General features: G+C 41.4%; 1 protein-coding gene across 33 annotated transcripts in view; it reads left to right on the top strand.

The window, feature by feature from the left end:
* Positions 1-1292: 1292 nt before the first annotated feature.
* Positions 1293-20539, top strand: part of adgrl2a (adhesion G protein-coupled receptor L2a) — a 96598-nt gene continuing 77351 nt past the window's right edge. For 9 of the 33 annotated variants that reach the window (XM_069694684.1, XM_069694686.1, XM_069694696.1 and 6 more), the window contains exon 1: positions 1298-2169. The gene's annotated coding sequence lies outside the window, so the exon portion shown is untranslated. Of the gene's footprint in view, positions 2170-8111; positions 8301-20539 lie in introns of those variants that run through there. The other 24 variants (XM_069694701.1, XM_069694711.1, XM_069694715.1 and 21 more) reach the window with 7 other exon arrangements.

Genomic DNA, 20539 nt, shown 5'->3' on the forward strand with positions numbered 1-20539 from the left:
CTCTATAATTAGAGAAATAAGTATGATTGATGTGTGGTTCAAGCTAATATTCTTGTCTTGTTTATGTTTTTATGTAGTGATTTTTACATTTCAGTGAATTGTGTACATTCAGACAAAAACCAATATAAGTCTAATGCCCTCTGTTGACTATCTGAGGAAACATTTAAATCAGTCCATATATAAATGGCAGTTTAAGATGTTTTTCTGCAGCCACAGACACCACATGTGTTTTTAGTCTGGGCTTATAAATAAACATTTCTCCAGATATGGATGCCTGTCAGTGGGTGACCTTTTATTACATCTGTTTTCTCTCCCCTTTTTTTTATTTTTTGTGCCTCACAGAAACGGCTATATTATTATGTAAAATTATGCTTATGAAAACAGAAGTCTGCCCCTCTCCTGCGTTCACCTTCACCTGGCAAGCATGACTCAACTTCACATTACCCCATAGCGGGTGAAAGGCAGTTTTTATTGAAGCCAGGTGTGTACCCACATTCTGCCTGATGTTTTCTGGACAGAGTTATGGACACATCATAACATGTTTAGAGTCTTCACAAAATGGCAAAATAAAACATGAATAATTGTGCATGTTTTGGTTATTCTTAGAGGTTCTGGTATAAAGATAAAGGCCCTAATCATATAAAGAAAAAATAACAGCTGCGTTGATCATTAGATTTCCTACCGAGCAGAATTATATATTTTTCAAGTTTTCATAAAAATTGAAATTACATATCGGAGCTCAGCTTCATTTCAAAAGGAATTCCCCCCCAGAAATCCTGTGCAAGAGGAACTGTAATCACCTGCGTTATACATATAGTGAATACAAATTGTGGATCACCAACGTAACATGCTGCATACAGTAAGGAGTGCAGGGGTCAAAACCACAGCAGCCTGACAAAACTCCCTCAGCTGCTGAATGGCGTCATGAATCATGTAGAATACAACTATGATGAAAAAAAAAAAAAAAAAAAAAAAAACTGAGAAGAGTTTCTCGGTTTGAAAAACTGCTTGGCACTGTACACACACACACACACACACACACACACACACACGGCCGTGCACACCAGCAGCAGCTTGACCACTGCTGCTCGGGCCAGTGTGCTCTCCTGTGGGGCCGGTTAGAGTGAGGGGTCTTGCCTGTACTTCCATGTTCCTTTTGATGCTAGGTAGAATTACAGTAGAATGAGTCCTCTGTCATTGGTTGAATAGGCTGCACTGCCTACTGTGACAAAGCATGGGCCTCTCATACCCAAAAGAAAGGCAGTGTTGCATCTTGAAACAGAAAACGGGGCCAAAATTAAAGGAGCATATAGCCTATTGATAACCTCCTTCCTGTCTCTATAATGTAGTTGAATCTTCCCTTAGTGTGGAAAAAAAAAAAAAGCTGTGCTGATCCTGCCGGGCATGATAATAAGTTGATGTGATTAGTCTCTCGCTCAGGTCTAGACTCCGAGTCCTCGTGGATCGGCACTCCATGTCAGGTTTTAGTGGAGTCCTGGGCTCAGACAGCTCCTGCAGACTGCAGCCTGCTCTCCACTGCACTGGCGCTGTTTACTGGAAGCCCGCTCCGCGCTGCTTCCACCAAGTGTCTCAACACTCTGAGCGGGATCTTTTCCAGAGGCGAGCCGCTGAAACTTGCCCAGCCTCCACAGTCTCGTTGAGAGGAGCCAGGAGAGCAGCGTCGGCGGCTAAAGTTGCAGTGACGGTCTTCGTTTTCTCCAGTTCATCAGACACTGAAAAGCCACACTCTTGTCTGTCTTGTCCCTCTCGGTCACTCAGTCTTCTTTGGTCCCCGAGCTCCGCGTCTCTTCTTGTTTGTTGTTGCCGCTCCGGGAAGTGAAGGCGCACGGGAGCGTCGAGAAACACATAAGCCGTTCCGAGGGCGCATGAGGTGTTGATGAGTTAGGACTGAGCAACACCTTGCATGCCATGGAAGTGTGCGCCCGGTGCAGGGGAATGTACGGGCTGAGAGGGGGACCTGCCGCCTGATAGCCAGCCGCTGTCCCAGATACGGGGAGCATGCCTCAGACCTGCAGACTCACTCTCTTCGCTGCAGAGGACTTCCTCCCATCAGACTGTCTGTCCACAATCTGACATTTTTACTATTCCCATTTGCTCCTCACTGACTTCGTTTTAGCCTTTGTTTGGCTTCACTGCTTTTCAAGAAAGGTAAGACTAGTTGAATTTTTTTTTTCTTGTGTAGTCTCATCGCCGCTTTATTAATCCGACCATAAACAGGAGGTTAAGTTCATGTGGAGTGCAGCAACTTTTCATTTCTTTCTTCGTCACGTTTTTTTTGTTGTTGTTGCTTTCGGGGCTCATTTTAATCGACATCAGTCAGGTTTTACAGCTACTTTTTCAAAAAAAAGAAACAAATTCAGATTTTTATCAGAGCAAACATTATGAAGTGTGAACAATGAGTGACTCTTTAAAAGTACTTGTTCTGATTTAAATCGTCCGACGGGTGCCGTGCTTAATTGAAAAGTGGTTTAATCAAAACATAGGCAGATGTGGATCGATTTGTTCGGCTGAATGGAAACTTTTTTTTTTTAGGTGTGGTGGGGGAGCAGCGCGTTTATGTGAACCAGAACATATAAAAGCAGCATTTAATTGGAATTTCTGCCTCCAAAGTTGAGATGGAGTTTGGTGGTGCTGCTGGTCACCGAGGCTTTTAAATCCACTGCTGGTCTTGTTGGTTTGAATGGGGATTTTTGCTGGAAGCTGTGACCTGAGGAGCGATGTCGGTGTGACTCCTGTGAGCGTTCACACACTAATCCATTTTAATTGGGGTTCGGCTAGTTTGTCCAAAAGAAAAATGAAAGGTAGGAAAAAAAAAAAAAAAATCTGTGGAGCCTCGCCTACCAATGAAATAATTAGTTTTGGTCAGAGATGGGTTGTGATGCAATGTACTCCCAGCGTGGAAAGTGACGTGGAAATCAATCAAAGGCAGAAATAAAAATGAAAACATAAATAAGAGGGGGCCTTATTCGGCTGCTTAAACTTAACTCAAACCCAGTCGGCGCAGAGTGGCAGTAAAATTAGATCCTTTTACTGCACATGTATTATTTAGGCTTACCGATTCCGAACGTCTCTTGTCAAGCATGTGTTAAAAGAGAAGGCAGCAGCAGCAGCGGACGCGCACATGCGGCGCGGTGTGCCTCTGTCTTGCTTGAGAAGCATACAGCGGCCAGCCGGTGATGCATGGCAGCCTGGAGCAGAGCAGCAATCTTCACTGATCGATCAGTGGATTGGGATAAATTTAGCTCTAGTCTTCCCATGCCCTCTCCTTCTTTTTATTTTGAAATTTTTTTTTTGGTTGAGGATCTGATCTTAAGAGAGAAAGCTACAAATTCCTGCCTGGATTAGGGTCAATGAATGTGCTTACAGTCTGTGTTTAGTCTTTAATATCTCTGGACAACACATTTATCATGGCTGTTCACAACTGAAATATAGTGTAACTCTAAACGTGTGACATTTGTTAATTTTTTAAAAATATTTTAATCTAAAGATTTAAATGATGTCTATTGAAAGGGACACAACCTTTTCTGAGACTATATTCTTGAGGTGCAATACTATATTCTTGAGGTGCATGTCCATGGAGGATGAAGTGGTTTTTATCTTCCTCATCCTACAAAGCAAAGTGATTGTTCAGTTATTTGGGAATAACTGTTGAGTCTTCAGGCATGTGTGCAGAAAAATAGGTTAATATGTTATTTCATAAGACTGCAGGAGCGTCACTCCTCCTTCAAGCCTTTTTATTGGGGAACTCCATTTTCACGTGTTTGTGCATTAAAAAAAAAAATGCTTGAATTAATGCAAGTGCAAATTCCAGCTGTTTGGAAGGAACATATTAGCATATCAAAGTGGTCAGAGCCTCTTACACAATCGAAGGAGTTGTATTTTCTGCCACTGGTTTTGGCTGAGCCTGAAAGGCTTCAGAAGGAGTGTGTGAGCTGCTGTAAAACTAAAAGACTTGTTTCTTCCCTCTATTCTTGTAAGCAGGTCCGTATGACATCTTGTGTATAACATAATCTCACTTGTATTTGTTTGTGTGGGAGAATAAGCCAAAGCTTTCTCAAAGCAAGGTAACTATGCATTGACTCACAAAGAGTAAATAGTGTAATGCGGAGGAAAAAACATTTGGTTCGTGTAACAAAAACACAACAGAAAATTAAAAATTCCTCAACATGTATTGCAAATGATTACTTTTTGGAATTCTGTAAAAACAGAGGCAAAATTGTATTGTTGTTTAGTCGGCGTTTAAAAAACAGGTCCGTCTCCACTCACTAGAAATAATGTGATCCACTTGTGAATGCGTTTTAAAGAAGGGAACTGTCTTCTCGGATGTCTTGTTGCTTTATATCTTTCGGCCGAGCCATGCCATTATGAGCATTTTACCAGTGAGTCTAGCACGAGAGTACCTTTTTCACTCTATAGGCTTGTTTCAGTGGAAGTGCGTCCGGTTTCAAAGAACTGCAGCAGCTCTTGATCTGCCAGAGCACCAGATTGCCTCTCTTTGCTCGTTCTTTCAGATCAATACAGCCCACCATACTTCTATATGGGTTTGAAGGAGACAAAAGTGCCACATATCACTCTCCTCTGAACTTTATATATCATACGGAACGCGAGACTCTCGAGCCAGTGAGCGTGAATGGGTGTGAATGCATCAGAATTTGGGACATTACGGATTGTTGCTTCATTTTCTGCTAGGATGTTTCCCCTCAGAACAGCAGCTGGGATTTTGTACTGTCTATGGATATTGGACTCAGATCATAACGCAGGTTTCATTGCCTCTCCAGATTTTTAAATTATAACAAAAAGCTAGGCAGTTCCGCTCTGGCTTTATTAAGGTAATTTGTTATTGATTTAATTCAATACGAGCGTGCACACACTGACCAGTGGCAACGTTTGCTCACTTTGTTTTTGTGTCGCATTCTCTCGCAAGCGTGGATATGAGCCTGTTGTCTGTGTGTGTGTGCAGCAGTTGGCGAGTCAATATGACTGATTTTAAAGGTTGCTTTGTGGCTGAATGGATTGTTTGTGCCAGCATTACACTATACCGCTGCTGTGTTTTTATCCACGGTGAACACCCCCAGATTCGAGCTCATCTTTTTTTGTCATCTTTTTTTGTCATCACATTCTTTGTTAGCCAACAGCGTGTGAGGAACGACGACCAATTTCAGATTGCAGTTCTTACAAATGATGCGTTAGCTGCTCCATAGCGGAATAAGGGAAATGGAGGAGGCTGTGAGTGTTTCAGTAGAAGAGGATTGCAGAGAGTTAAAGCGTTTAGATTTACATCCCATCGTTTATTTGGCGTGTAAATTGTGGGTTTGTGTTTTGCAATCTTTTCTCTTGCTAAACCACCTACATGGAGCCATACTGTGAGGATAACTGCTCACCATTAAAGGGAATAAACAAGGCTGTAAAAGAAAGCTATAGCAAATTTGATGTAACGTGCAGGCCTTTGGTGGGCCAGAATACCTCCCCTTTCATGACTGATTTTATTTTACGATTGGCAATCAGTAAAACGCTGTGCGCCAGTGTGTTCCCCTCCCTGCCATTTTGAGAAACATTTGTTTCCACTTGCCAAAGGCCTCTGGTGCAGCGGGGGATTCGGTGCCCCTGAAATGGCAGGTGAAACTTTCTGCTTGCCTAAATAATTTCCTGGCAGAACATTACTCTGCAAGTACATAGGCGGTGGAAAGTAAGGCTCAATTCAAACTCCGATGACAAGAAACAACATGGATATTAGCCGATGTCTCTCACATGGTTCTCTGTGCACTGGTTAAGTGGCAGCTTCCCTGAGCTTATCTGGCATCTCTTTTTTCCAATGTGTCAGTCATTTCATGCTCCTCTGAAAGGTGTTTGGAAGAAAACTAAGTGCAAAGTACAAAACTGGGTCATAAAAACTCCTGTCCTCTGGTCATAAAATGATTGGCTGTAACGTCCTGGGTTCTGATCGCAGAAAACGTATTTGACATTCTGTTGAAAACGCTACATGGGCTGTGGTGTGTGCTATTAGCAGTGTGTGTGTTTAGGGCACTCCTAAGACAAGTGAAAGAAATGTTTGACAGCATACTATTGAGGGGAATAAATACTTGATAGCATGGTGGGATTTCTTAAATATTTTTTACAAACAAAAATTCTAGTCATTACATTTTGATTTCATTTAAGATGGCAAAATTACAAACACATTTCAAGTAATAGAATGAAATAATTAAAAATAAAATCCATTTAATTTCATACTTGAGAGTTATTTTCATTTTTTCCTTTAATTTGTTACATTTGTTCTCACTATGATTTAACGAAGATTAAGGATATTGACAACACACACAGACAGACAGACAGACACAGACAGACAGACAGACAGACAGACAGACAGACAGACACCGACCCTGTCTCATTCTTTGTGCTATGTGAACAGGACTTGTCCTTATCTGTGCACAGCTGCAACACTATTTGGGAAAATATTCAATTTCTGTGTGACAGAGGAGAACCTGGGAGGCAAGGCTCTAAGCAAACAGCAGTTATTGCGGCTCTGCCATAGCAGCAGAGAGCAAGGCCTGGCTGGGAGAGAAGGGGGATCTGCGGACGTCTGCCAGGGGAAGGAGTAATGTCTCGGCTGGATTATAGGAGAGCGAAGCACATCCACACTTAAAAGCCCCCTTTCCAACAAGACAGGGCTGTTATTTAGGGATGGTGTGGGTAAACATGCCAGAGCAATATATTTCCTCCATATAGGCTGCTCCTGTCCTTGACAATTGTGACTCACTTCAAGTGAGACATTTTTTTCTCTCCATATCTTTTTTTCTAAATAATTTCATGTTGGGATGTGGGCGTCCTTCAGTAGATTCAGACTGACATTCTTCCAGACAAGAACAAAACTGTTCAACATTTGAATATCATTTAACTTTGGTTCAAGAGGAAGTGCTTCTTTTTTCCATTCGTTGTTCTGGGGCTGTATTTTAGATCAGTCAAATGATTTACATCCCTCTTGTGTCAACTTGCATGCTATTTAGCAGTTAAGCGAACTGTGATACTCTCAAAGAAAACTGTAAGAGAGCAGAAACATTACACTCAACAGCCCATCCTCCAATGGATAAAAATTCAACAAACAGGTAATGAAAATATATTTTCCTTGTGTGATGTACCGAGAGTTAATTCAGAAAATTACAGTAGATGCGCATCTAGATTGAAGGCTGTTTAATGCAGTTTAAAAAGCAACATTAATTTAAAGTGATCAAATAAACCAAACAATAAAGTCAGAAAATAGCAAGTAAATAGACTCCCAAACACAATGTCCTGGCTAATTTTCAATTAATATTCTGCCAGCCCCATATAACAACAATGTTTTTTTTAAAGTATACACATGAATGTATATTTTATTCTATATGCTTATCCTGTTATTTGTTTGATTTGGAAGTCTGAGGCTTTGATAAATAATATTTTATTGTAGAGCTCTTAGTTGGAACGTGTGGAAGCTTTGTTCTCGTAGTGTAGTTGCCAAGTCAGATGGAGTTGAGCGTCTGGTCTGGGAGTTTCAGAGGAATATCACAGGCGTGGTAAGTTGCTAAAAACTAAGCTAATCAACAAAATAATGCTCAATTGCTACCGTGCCAGAGACATCAAACACTGCCGGGGTTGAAAAAACAATCAAATTATCTCTTAATGATTGCTCACGCTGACACACGAGTGCTCGTGAGTTGGTGCTGTTACTAGGCGACATATGTGAGGAAAAGTTGTGTGGCTGCTCGCTCATAAATTGTGTGTACATTTTACTAGACGACACGGATATCTATCATCACCTGTAATGAAAACAATTTGATCTTATTGTGTGTTTTTTGGCATCGAAACAAAGACGACTATTAGTCTATTAATTTCCTGCAGTGAATCATGAATCCTGCTGCTTTTATCCCCGCAGTACCCTCCATGTGTGGTCCTCAAATTTTTTTTTCTATTTCCTCTCCAAACTATAGTTTGGCCCCAGTGCCTGCTCTCTCTCTCTCTCTCTCTCTCTCTCTCTCTCTCTCTCTCTTTCTCCCCCTCTTCTCCTCCCTCCTCCCTCTCTTTCTCTTTCTTTCTCTCTCTCTCTACGTAGATAATGTCTCTGCAAATGATTTAACCGCCCTCGTTGAGGCTCCTTCCAGTAATTGAACAAGCAGACACTGGGTGCTTTACAGGAAAACAATAGTCATATTATCTCAGATCTCCAACTACTCTGAGATTCAACAAAACACGGCGTTGGACTGGACTTTGCGGACTATACTTCGAGACTCTGAATTCAGGAAAACAATCAGGTTTGCTATCTCTCCTAAAAAAAAAAAAAAAAAAAAAAAAAAGCCATGACAAAATGGGCGCCATTGTGTTTTTGAGCTTGATATATTGAAAGTGTAGCATGATTGGATTGCATGTCTGGCAGGATTCACATGGGGGTAGAGTGCAGCCCTGGGTGGTGCTTGGTTGACTTAGGAAGCATGCTTGCAGAGAGGCTTGGCAATAATTAATCAGAAAAGATTTTTGACAAACTGACCATGCTTATAGCAAGAATTTGTGCAAAATGTATGATAATTATATAATTAGATGTCTGTAGAATTATTATTGAATTACATATGTTAAATTCAATATTATTATTATTATCATATAAATCCCTGGCCCGATCCTCCATATTTCAGCATGATTGCTTAAGGTTGGAATTGTTTTGTTTTTGGCAGAGCACGGCGAGCTTTGATTGTGTTGCTGTGGAGCAGAATTGACCTTGTGTGTCAGAATGAGCTTTTTCTGCGCGTTGTTTCATACAGAGCACTGTAAGACTGAAATGGCCTTAGGAGGAGTTGTTCTTGACAGAGATGCATTGTTTCAGGCAGCCAATAAACCACTGCACTGAGTGGCTACATCTGTGAACCTCATCTTGACTACAGTGTGGGGCTAGCAACAACACGGCAACTGTCACAGCTGCACCTGCTGCTGTCTCAGTACAGAGCCTCCCTCTCTGTTACCCACATAACCGCATCACTCTTTTCTCCGTGACAAGCCAGAGGCGATGGTCTCTGTTTGGGTCAACTGGAGAGAAGCTTTTTGGGAAAACATTTGAAAACAGAGGACAAAATGTCAGTCCCGAAAAGAGATGTTAAAATAAAATTTCTGCCCTGAGGGCTAGGATTTGGTGTCGTTGTGGAGCTTCGGTATAAAATTCTGTCTGTAAAACATAGTGCGGTTTAAGAGTGCTGTCTTAGTAAAACCTGAGTGGTCATTTGTCAGCTACAGTAACGGTCTGGGGTATGATATAACAGCAAGTTGTCGCTCCGTAATAATGTAAATGATGAATACAGATAAATGCAGCTGACTCTTCTGTACACACACACCGCCCTGCTTGTGTATCGAGGCCATTCAGAAGATGATCTGATCAGCTAAGAAGAGATTCAGGAGTATTAACGGCTTTCAAATCTCATATGTACTCGAATTTGCTGTGCTGCTGTTAAACGTCACAGAGCTGGGATCTCGTACAGGAATACACAAGCAAACCTCCACGCTTTGCTTGTTTCAGCGAGTACCTGAAAGGAAAAACAATAAGCAAGACATATTTAGCAGAAAATGACTACTGAATCAATTTTACATGATAACATTCTGTCTCAGAAAAAAAAAAAAGATTCTTGGAGGGGAACAATGCCGAGAGGTTTTTCAGCCAGGAGAAGTGATGCAACATGTCCACTTTCCTGCCAAACTGAACTTAGGAGTGTGAAAAGCAAAGCAGGGACACGAGGAGCGGGGCTGACGTGAATGCAGATAGTGTGGGATTAACACAGGGAAAGATTGAGCGACAGTGGCCGGTGACTTCTCTTTACAGCTTTGCTTGTACAGCTGTGCCAGCCCTGGCATTCACTGCTGCCTGTTAGATCCAACTCCTCCTCCACTGCTGTGGGGGTGAGCTAATGAACATCTTAAATACTGCAGATAAGTTGCTCCTCAACGTGCGTGCGTGTGTCGATGGAGACGTCAAATTATTCATGTATTTATAATGAAATTTGGAATGCTTCGTATTGACACCTCGCTACGTCTCTGTGCTGATTTGATCTTTTTGGCATTTGCACAGGAAAAACCATACAGGCTGCCCTAATAATTCATCATGCCTCCTTCTAAATGAGGTGTGAGGCGGCTCTGCTGGTGTGAATTCTGCTATAAATCACACATACCCTGACTGCTTTATCCATTAGACCAACCTGTTTGTCTAATTCAGCAACCAGCAAACTGGTTTTAGGAATGCCGAAGAGTGTGAGAACTGCAGCTTTTCCTACATCTGCTCTGTTATCACTGACAGTGACATGTGGAGAAACAAGAAGAAATGGAACATGTAATGACAATAAAATCTTAGCAGCACACACACTGTCGGCACGACTTCAATATTTAAGGCTAATATCAAAACGTTTAGTAGACACGTATGAGTATGACGGTAAAATATTTAATTTCCTGTCAAGACTAGGTGTCTCCAAAATGTCAGCTAATCTAATTTATCTAATCTGGTGTGTTTTAAATGGTTAATGAAGCTTAAGAAATAAGACAACCTTCTCAGATCATAAAGAGTCACTTAATCCTACTTAATCAAATCTGGAAATATGTGATGTTTGTAGTCCAATGAAAAGCCAGCAATTTACATTTTTCACGTTTTCTCAAATACCAATTTTTTTAAATAAAGGTTTTATTTTTTGGACACTGCCCAGTTACACCGTTACTCACTTAAAGAAAAAACAATTCTAGAATATGCTTTATTTAGATCATTTACATTTTTTTTGGACAGTTTCATGCAAACTTTATTTGGGGATATTTTAGACCTGCTGGTCGTCATCGGCCTAAAAAAAAAAGGCCATAAAATGCCACAAGCCGACATCGGCCACCTAATGTAATTTTTTTTTATCTTAATCGAAAGTATACCTCTGCTTTTGCTCTCATCCGAGCTTTAAAGCGAACATATGTTTATTTTCTCATAAATCACCCAGTGCACAAATCAAAGCAAGGTTAACTGATGACCAGACAGAAAGCTCTGAGTAAGCTGCACAAATTCTCAAGTACTGCATCTGTGCCCGACAACACGTTTCATTTTTAGCTTCAGCATCAGCAGCTGAACCAATGTGATGAGTGCTATTCTGTAATAGTTGATAGAAATGGGAGCAAAAACACGCTGTGTAAAGGGGACAGTCAGATGGGGGGAGATGGTGGGGGGCCAAAACGGGTGCATTTTTGTCATTGCAAAAAGTAGAGCTAGTGGCATTTCCGTCATTCATCAGCCCGAGCTGATTACTAGTGAGTCTGGAGTGAGCTGACAGGATGCGGCTCCTGCAGCCATTACCATCAGAAATAGGTCCAGCAGGCTTGAGGGTAGGCGAGGAGCTGCAGCTCAAAGAGGCCGAGACCTGCCTAAAGGACAGAAAAGTTTTCTCTGTGGTCCCCGATAACATCTCACTGAGTACATCGAGGCCTGGTGGTATATTTTGTTTAGATAGTTAGCTCGGTTTTAAAAGACCTCCCTGACAGGAACATTTGCACTTTAAATGGCGGTGATGAAATGGAGCCACCAGACACTGAAGCTGAATCTAACAATCAGCGAGAGATGTGAATGTTGCAGACGCCGCAACGCCTCCTCACTTTACACTTTACTGCAAGGGCCAAAAAAAGGGATCTTTTATTCTCTAACCTGAAAAGGCTCTTAGGCTCCTGTGCATAATGTTTGCAGTCCAGCGGAGGGAGGGGGTGTGCAGACGTTACTCAGGGACAGTGAGGACATTTTCTGAAGTCACTGCCATGGCGCTTTTTCAGGTGCACACTTGGTATTTGAACTTTTAATAGAAGTTAAAAATTTTGCACCAAGACAGAAATGTTTAATGAAGCTTTCATAACCTGATCCGTACAACTGGAGCATGCAGTGATAGCCCCAAACTACCGTGCTAATTGTCGCTGAAGATATTTTGGTGTATAACATGGATGGATGACAGCGAGGGAAAGTATTCACAGGACAGGACTGAATGTTTATCAGCTGTAGACAAAGATATCTCCTTTGAAGCTGCACTATATCCCTGTTTTAACTTCTTGTTGTGAGTCACAGTTTTTTTTTAATGTTTGGTCGCTTTTCAGTTAATCATGCAAATCATGACAGGGCCGCTGCATGTCTCGATTTTTCATTTTCACATCTTAAGTCATTAAGTCCTTAATATGTCCATTTGTTTTCAGAGTGTTGAAAAGCATATAAACGCTGTTCACAGTGAGGAGTGTTAGGTTCAACCTGCCAAGTCAACCCGCGCTTAACTGCTGCTTTTCCATGTTTTACAATGACTAACTTTTCCTTAAATTCACCGTCGATTGCAAAACATTGCAAATTACAACTCTTACTTACTAAGAAAGTGGTGTGTTACATTTAAGGCCGCGATTTGTCATCTACTTTAAAAGGACAGTATTAGTTGTGTAAAAAGCTGTTTTCACATTTGTAAAGTTTATTTTATTTTCTGACAGCCATTCTATACAATACTATTCTTGTTGATTATGTTAACAGAAACACATCAAATTCATGATATAATCATAAATCTTTCACCTACGCAGCTCAGTTCATTTTGTCGAAATGTTGTTAAGAAACTACGTCCCTGCCGACTCCTGTTGTGGTTCAGAGGAGAATTTTCCTCCACACCAAGAGCCCTTGTCAGAGTATTACCTTCTCTTTCACCATGGGACTTTGTTATCACACTCACTTCATATTCATAGTGAGTGTCATTCTCCTGTCATTATTTTGTATAACTTAGAACTGTAGCAATTACACTTCAGTGGATTACCTACGCAGACAGATGCAGATTAAGATCTCTTCATACTACCTTCAGTGCCGCGGTTCAAAGGTACGACCCGCTCCGCAATCCGCTATCGTTTGGCGGACCGCAGAATTGGTCAACCTCTCAGAGTTTGTTTGGGAATTTGAATCCCTTTGGTATTCAAAACAGGAGGGCCCTATGACAGGGAGATAATTTCCCAGTGAATGTTTTATCGCGGTCCGCTTGACAGTCTCCTGCATCTGCCTGCTCGCTCGCTCTCCTTGTCTCTTTAGATTCCCTGACTTTGGTCCAGTTATTCAGACGGAAAAAAAACACAAAAAAGAAAGCTCTGTTTGTCGCATCCCCGCCCACCTCCTCCTTTTTTTTTTTTTTTTGTTATCACAAAAGAGCAAACACATATTAAACATACACAAGGTGCAGAGGCAGTGATTGCTGTATCTGCTGTCCTGCGGTGGGTGGCAGGGGACGATAACATAAGCCACGGACCCATTTACATAATTTTTTTTAATCATATCACACCTGAATTGTGGTCAGTTGGGAGTGGGAGGGGATATTCTTGAATACATGGAACATTTACTGTTTAATCATCCTTCTCCTCTGGTATGCCATATGTTTGGACTAAGGCAAAGTTACAGCCGCACCTCTCATCTGCTTAATGTAAACTAAGTGTTTCCTCGATGACATCTCTCATCCAAAACTGTAGTGGAAAGTTTTTCTCTTATTTGAAAATCTCCTTAACCCTCTCTCTCTGATCTATTGTACAGTGAGCAGGCAGGAGCGAGAACCTATAGCACCTTAGTTATTAGCAGTTGGGGAGATGGAATGAGCCAATCTGAGCTTGTTTGCATCACAATCCCCCTCACAGTGCTGATGTTATGCAAATGAGCAGCGAGGAGAAAAGCTCAGCCCCAAAACTGTCCACTCTCTTTCACAGCTGAAGGTGGGGAGAGGGCAAGGACTAGTGACACTGCAACTGCATGAGAAAACCTAATGAAGCCGCCTGAAAAATCTAAGCAACTTAAATTACTCACTTGTGTCATGTTGCTGTGTAAGAATAGATGCTTTCCTTTTTTTTTCCTTTTTTTTTTTATCCTCTACAGCTTTATTCCTGTTTCATTTTTTTTATTGAGAATATGTTTTATGTTATTGTGCAGCAGAGCGTGTAAAGCATTCATTTCTGTGCAGCGGCAAAATGCCTTTTAGACATTTTCTGTGTCTTTGGAGGGAAAAAAAAGGCCAATATACCTTCATCAGGTTTAACAAGCACCATTACCTGTCAGGGCAGTACTGAAGGAAGATTTAGGGCTGACAAGTGATTGCATTCAGGGAAGACTACACCCACTTCTTTTGTCTGCGCTTCCTGACGAGACACAGCGCTATACCTTGTTTTAGCTTGACATACGCCGCTTCCCCTGTCTGACAAAGGCACTCATGCCATCTTTTAGATTGAAAATAGATACGGCAGCCCTGGGATAGAAATGTGCTTGGATGAAGTGGGCTACAGTAGATCCACTCCAACGCTGAAATAATTTGTATAGTATTGCTTTTGCTGTCAGGCCCTTGTGCTGTTTTCTATTTTAGTGACGACTGAGATTATGCAGTGGCCCTTATTTTGGCTGAGTCTGACCTTCCTCTGAGCCACAGAAAAGGTTAAAAGCCTCAATTAGACACAGAGCCAAGGTTAGCCACATGATGCACAATGCCTCTCATCTAAAAGAATTAGCACCCTTCAAAAATCTAAACATCCCCGCTCCAGAAACACAATCACTGCTTTCCAAGCTTGTGCTTTTTTAAGATTTTTAAGTGTCTCTCCTGATGCTTTCTTCCACAGCTGAAGGGAACTTGTGTTACGAATGCACAATGCAATGATAAGGTAAAAGCTTGTATTGAGACATTGTTAAATATACGAGTCACAAAGGAGGAGATGTAGCTCAACAAGCAAAGTAAACAAAGAAGAGAAGGATTTCTGAGCTTTTTAAACAATTGAGATGTGGAATTTAGCAAAATGGGCAATGACTCAATATTGGGATTGTGCATTCAGTGTAAGCTAAGGATTTACTTAGTGACACATCTTTCATTGAAGGTGGAGTTAAAACATTCCCCCAAAGATAATTGCACTGCTTCTCTTTTGTTTCTGGATGCTAAGATGAGAAAAGACAGATAAATGGCTTATTTTCCCACTTGCTCTCCTTCCATTTTAAATGTGTTTCTCACAAGTCATCTTCTCCGTTACCTTCTTCATGTTTTGTGTTGCTGCCCACTGCCTTAAAAATTAATCATCCTGTTTAATAACGCCTCACGATCACAGTGCATTATTGATGCTGGGGTCCTTAATTTAAGGATGGAGTTTTTTTTTTTTTTTTTTTTTTTAAACCATTCAGCTGCTCATTTTAAGGTGTGCGTGTGTGTGTGTGTGTGTGTGTGTGTGTGTGTGCGTGTGCGTGTGTGTGTGTGTGTGTGTGTGTGTGTGGGAGGGGGATGTGGGGGGGGGGTCACAAAAGCTGCTTACTGGTGCATATCCGAGTAGATACAGCACATTATTATCGTAGACTAAAAACTGGGCCCTGTGCATCCAAAGGGTCCTGGTCCCTGTTCTGCAAAAAAATACGTTGTTTTAGATGAGTGGTGACACGCACACACATTGAGTGTGCATGCCTCCATGTTTTTGTCTCCACTGCTTGACTTTGCTTTGCCACATTGCATTATTTTTGCACAAACAGAACAATGAGCAACTTGTGCTGAAACTGAGATGATGAGTTTAGGAAAGTGTCTTGGCCAAATGCCGAGCTCACTTTGTATAATCCCTGATTTGTTTGACTAATTTTGCCATGGCAAGCCGGATCACTCAATAAATTTGTCTTTTATGAGGCTTTAATGTGCTTTCCAGACATCAGCCCCACAAAGTATTTATGTGCACATACTAATGGCATTGGGTTTCTGGACAGTATACATTACATATTGCATGTGTTCTGTGTATTTCAAGGTGAATCATGCCGTGTCAAGGACTTATTGGACTTGATTGGCAGGTACTATCACCATGATATGTCCATATAATGGCAGGGCTCCCATTCCTGACCTACCTATTTATCTTGCTGTATTAATGTCAGCCTATTAATTCCTAAGCAGAGGAACATTTGGCAAAGACACCGTTTAACAGCCCTGGCTGAATCATTCTTATCTCAGCAGACCTGAAAGGAATAGTTTTGTGCTATCAGCAAGTGGAAATGACATTTTGAAATTTCATTCGAGATAACCCACTTCACTTCCCAGTAGAACATCAAAATTAGAACAAAAAAATGTATGGAACCTGTATTAAAACTTTGTTACCATGGCAAATCATCTGGCTATAATCCATCTGGACAGACAGGTGTAGGTATCTTTCACCGCTAATATGATTTTTGTTGCATTGCTAAAGTGATTATGAGGCTATGGATTTAATATATATTCAAGCAGAGGGCGATAGCACCAGAGTGTCCAGCAATGCAGTTAAAACAATTTCATGGGAGCTCATAAAAACACATTAGATATTGACGTTCTTAAATTAGGAACTCTTCACTGATAAATATGAGTCTCTTACATTTAAAACTGCGCCGGAGTTTTTTTTGTTTTGACAGTGTGTCCATTTTTTTTTTTTTTTTAATGTCTCTGTGACTGTATTGATGCCCTGCAGCATTCCAGGTTTTGGCTCTGATTGCTTTATTTAGTAGCCATATGTCCTGACCAGTGGGGGAGTACTCTAATCGATTAATTGAGTGGCTTATAAAAATGATGAATGGTGCGAACACTAAGAACAATGAGCATGACGAGCACCGCTTAGGTCACACGCTCTGCTTCTCTTGCTTGCGGCTGTATGCATCAGAGCTCGGTTATGATTAATTTAATTCAAACATTATGATTCAAAAATTCTAAAACAATTGTTTTTATGTGCTCTCTGATGATAAAGTGGGTTTGATCATACTGGGGAAATTTTAAGTAACTTTAAAGCCTCCTTTACAGTCTAACTAAGACTAGGACATTTGTTATTGTAATTCGCTTTGGATAAAAGCGTCAGCTAAATGAAATGTAATGTAATGTAGTATTCAGACATCTATGGCTTTAATAGGTTTATTGTCTTGAATAATATTTTTCATTAAAAAAAAAAAAAACCTTTGCTTTGTTTTCAAACATCGACTACCCCCTCCATCACCCACCTCTCGCTTTGCAGTCCTGTTGCGCAGCATGCATGTTTGACCTTGTATTTCACTGGCTTAACTCCTGTCAGGGTCAGGAACTGCGTTTGGGGCACCAGCAGTCACACAGTGTTTGGTTGGGTGTCATTCAGATCCTCTGGCCCTGTGCTGCTCTCAATCATTCCCTCAGCAGAAAGGGGTCAGCCTCTGATTCCTCTCTGCCCCATATCTGACTCAGTGGGGCTTCTAACTCATCTGATCATCAGCCCAATCTCTCCGCTCGGGAGTGCAAATTTGCGGATTTACGCTTGCAAATTGCACATCTTCAGCAGTGTCAAAGCAGGAACGCAATCGCTTTTGGGAATATATTTCCTCCACAGCTGAGTATTCTCTGACTGTCCCCAGGTAGTTCAGGTTTTTTCCCTCAAATCAGCCAAGAGAAACAGAGATAACAGGAGTCTTACAGTATATATGAATTCACGTATGAGCATACTGTTAGGAAAACCCAATAGAAACCAAATGTATTTCCCCCATTCAACATGTGGTGGTCTGTTGGTTGTGATTTACATTTCAGTGAATCTCTGGCCCCATATTTCCCCTCCTTTGCATCCCTGTGATGTTCTGTGACAATTAACATCCCAACTCTTTTTGGAGGTTTGTTGAAAGCTCAGGGGCTAATTCAAGGGTCAAGCAAGACTTGCAAGCTGTCAGTCTTTTATTGTAACTGGAGTCCCCTCCCCCACTCAGGTTCTTTATTCTGGGTCCCCCCTCATTCTCCCGGACCTTGTTTTGTAGAATGGCCCAAGTCTTCTTCTATTCTCCCGTGGCCCTCTAACAGCCAGAGAGAGACAACCAGGAGCTTTGTCTAAGAAGGCCGCCATTCTTTCACATCTGCCTCTTGTTTTCAGACCCCCGCTGCATTTAAATTTCAAACTGTCCTTTTCAATCAGCCCTCCTCCCCTCCCTCCTAATAACCCCCTTCCTCCCAGTTACTAAGCCTTTTATTTTCTTTCTTAAGAAGACCAACTGCTCCTGCAATTCCCAATTTTGTCACTCAGTTGTTGATTATAAAGCATTCTGTTGTATTGCGAGTATATCAGGGACACATATGTTTAAATCCTCTGGGGCTTCTCCATTTCTCAGAGTACTTAAACATCTGTCTGCAATGACTTCATATTTAGCCAAAACAGTGCGATGCCTGTTGACATTTTAGCAATCTGTGCTTAACAATCACACAACATTGCCTCGGTCATGTGCTTCCTGAATCAGAATGTTGATGATAATTCTATTCATCATCTGTGCAGCTCCGCATATAAAATGGCAGACTTCACAACAACAAAACGTTGTTACAGATGCAAAAACCTGTTCCGAGATCACATCGAAGTCAAGGGCTGTTGAAGGAAACAGCCCAGGTATGATCGCCGGCGGTTTCGAAGCGGAGCGAGAGAAGAGAACGCTCCAGCTGAAAGGGGAGACCTCCGCACGTTTAATGAGGAGAACGGCAGTCAGACGGTCTCCCTCCAGTCTGCGCCTTTGGTGTCTCAGCATGTTAAACACTCACAGCATGATACAAAATATATTAAAGTATAGGACTGTTATCATCGATTTACAGAACACCCATCCCTGTGTACTAGGGATCTACATTTTTTTTTCTCCGTGGCGGGGGGTCTCAACCGCCTCCGAGGCATAACTGTTTAAAGGCATCTTGTCTTTGTCTTCACATTCTGACACAGGAGGTCTGTTGGGCGTGCTGCCTCTTTTTTACACTAAGCAATGATGACAAGGAGGGAAGAATCATCATATTGACTCAATGCTGCTATCGCAGGCTGAGACTTCAAATAGTCTTACACACAAATATACTAAAATCCAGGTTTTTAACAGGTTCTGCAAGTAATTAATGAAATGGCAGGGTACATTGTATTTGCAAAAACGGAGGATTAAAATACTATCCAAGTTAATAGTTTAGGCAATATGATGTGAGAGAAGACTTTTAAGTGTTCTTAAAGCGAGTTTAAACAAGTTTTGGGTGCAGCAGTTATTACAGCGTTAATCTCAACAGTGAAGAGAAATCGGTGTATTTACAAATACTTCGATAATTCAGTTACGACCAGCGTAAGGCAGTACACCAATTGCTGTGCTTATCAGACCTTAACCAGGTTATGTTCTTCGCGTCAAGGTCGTGAGCCGAGCGAAGGCCCCGCACCAGTCTTTGAAATTGCACTTGGCACGTATATCCAACAGTTTCTGTGTTTTAAGTCTGTGCACGCACATCAGAGGTCACGGAGTGAACCAGATGCAAAGTGGGACTGAATTTGATAAAAGAGTGACAGGGCTTGGGATGGTGGGAAAATAAAACTCATTTTTTAGAGTGACAGTGAAACGGATTTAATGTTACAACGAACACCTCAAGGGTTAGAGCCTGTGTGAATCTGCTCTGTAAAACGATCTTTAAAAACACCAAACATGTCTCTCCATTTTACTCTTGGGTTTCTCTTTTCAATTAGAATATAGGCTCACACATTTTGTTGTTAAACACCCAAGTAAATTATGTGTATATTTTTAGGGAACCTGTGAATGAGCTAAACACCTTAGTAAAACTTATTTTAATCAGAATTTTCTCAGTGCGTTACTTTCTTCATGACAACATAACACGTGAATGGGATTATTGTTCTTCACATCTCAGCACATGTGAATGTATTAGTCCTCTCAGCATTGTCTTTTTTCCCTAGTGGACAAAATAGTAAGAGCTAAGACTTTGTGCGTATGTATGAAGATCCTTAAGCCTCTATGCTCTTTATACAGCTTTATTGTGGAGACAATCAGCTTAAGGTCTCATTATACTGTATGGACCCTGAGTGGAAGCTGATTATACGTCGCCACTTGCCTGATAAATTTAATTGGTGCCACATGCACTGATAAAAAAACAAGGGTTAGGGTTTTGTTAGAATGCAATGTGTTTGGTCTGTGATCAACTTTCATTTGTCATGTCTCATGACTGCATATTATTCCATTGAAACTAAATACACTGTGGCCGCATGTGTTCTGCTCCTGTTAACCTCTTTTAAATGACTCTAAAATTAGAGGTCTCAGGTGAGGCACAATGTCATCGTAGATGAGCTGATTATGGCAGGTTTAATTATAACTTTGTTTGCTAATGTGTGCGCGCTGCATGTTTTCCCGGTGATGAATTATTACACTGTCTGAGATCTCAGACAAAATAGATCAAAGACCCTTCAGGCCGTGGATATTCTCCAGTGTGGAGGAGGCAGCCGATGCTGATTTGTGCAGCTCTGAATGCACATGACACACAGAATTCCTCACCGTCTTTTCAGCTGAGCTTTCTTGTTAGGCTCTAGTATGATGGATAACATTCAGTCCCCTGAATCTTAACAAACAATTGCAGGCAGCCGACACGGGGGAAAAAAAAAAGGAAGGTCGTTTTTGAATGTGCTAAAAAGAAGAAAAAGAAAAACAGTCTCTAATGGGGTCCTATGTGCCTTGTTGCCGGAGTGATGCCATATCCCATGGTGAATGTGCTAATGGTTCATGGGAGTGAGAGGA

This window comes from Brachyistius frenatus, unplaced genomic scaffold (genome assembly GCF_029030835.1).
Source record: "Brachyistius frenatus isolate BFR_SWC_R1_liver_20210118 unplaced genomic scaffold, ASM2903083v1 Contig_18, whole genome shotgun sequence".
NCBI classification, from domain to species: Eukaryota; Metazoa; Chordata; class Actinopteri; family Embiotocidae; genus Brachyistius; species Brachyistius frenatus.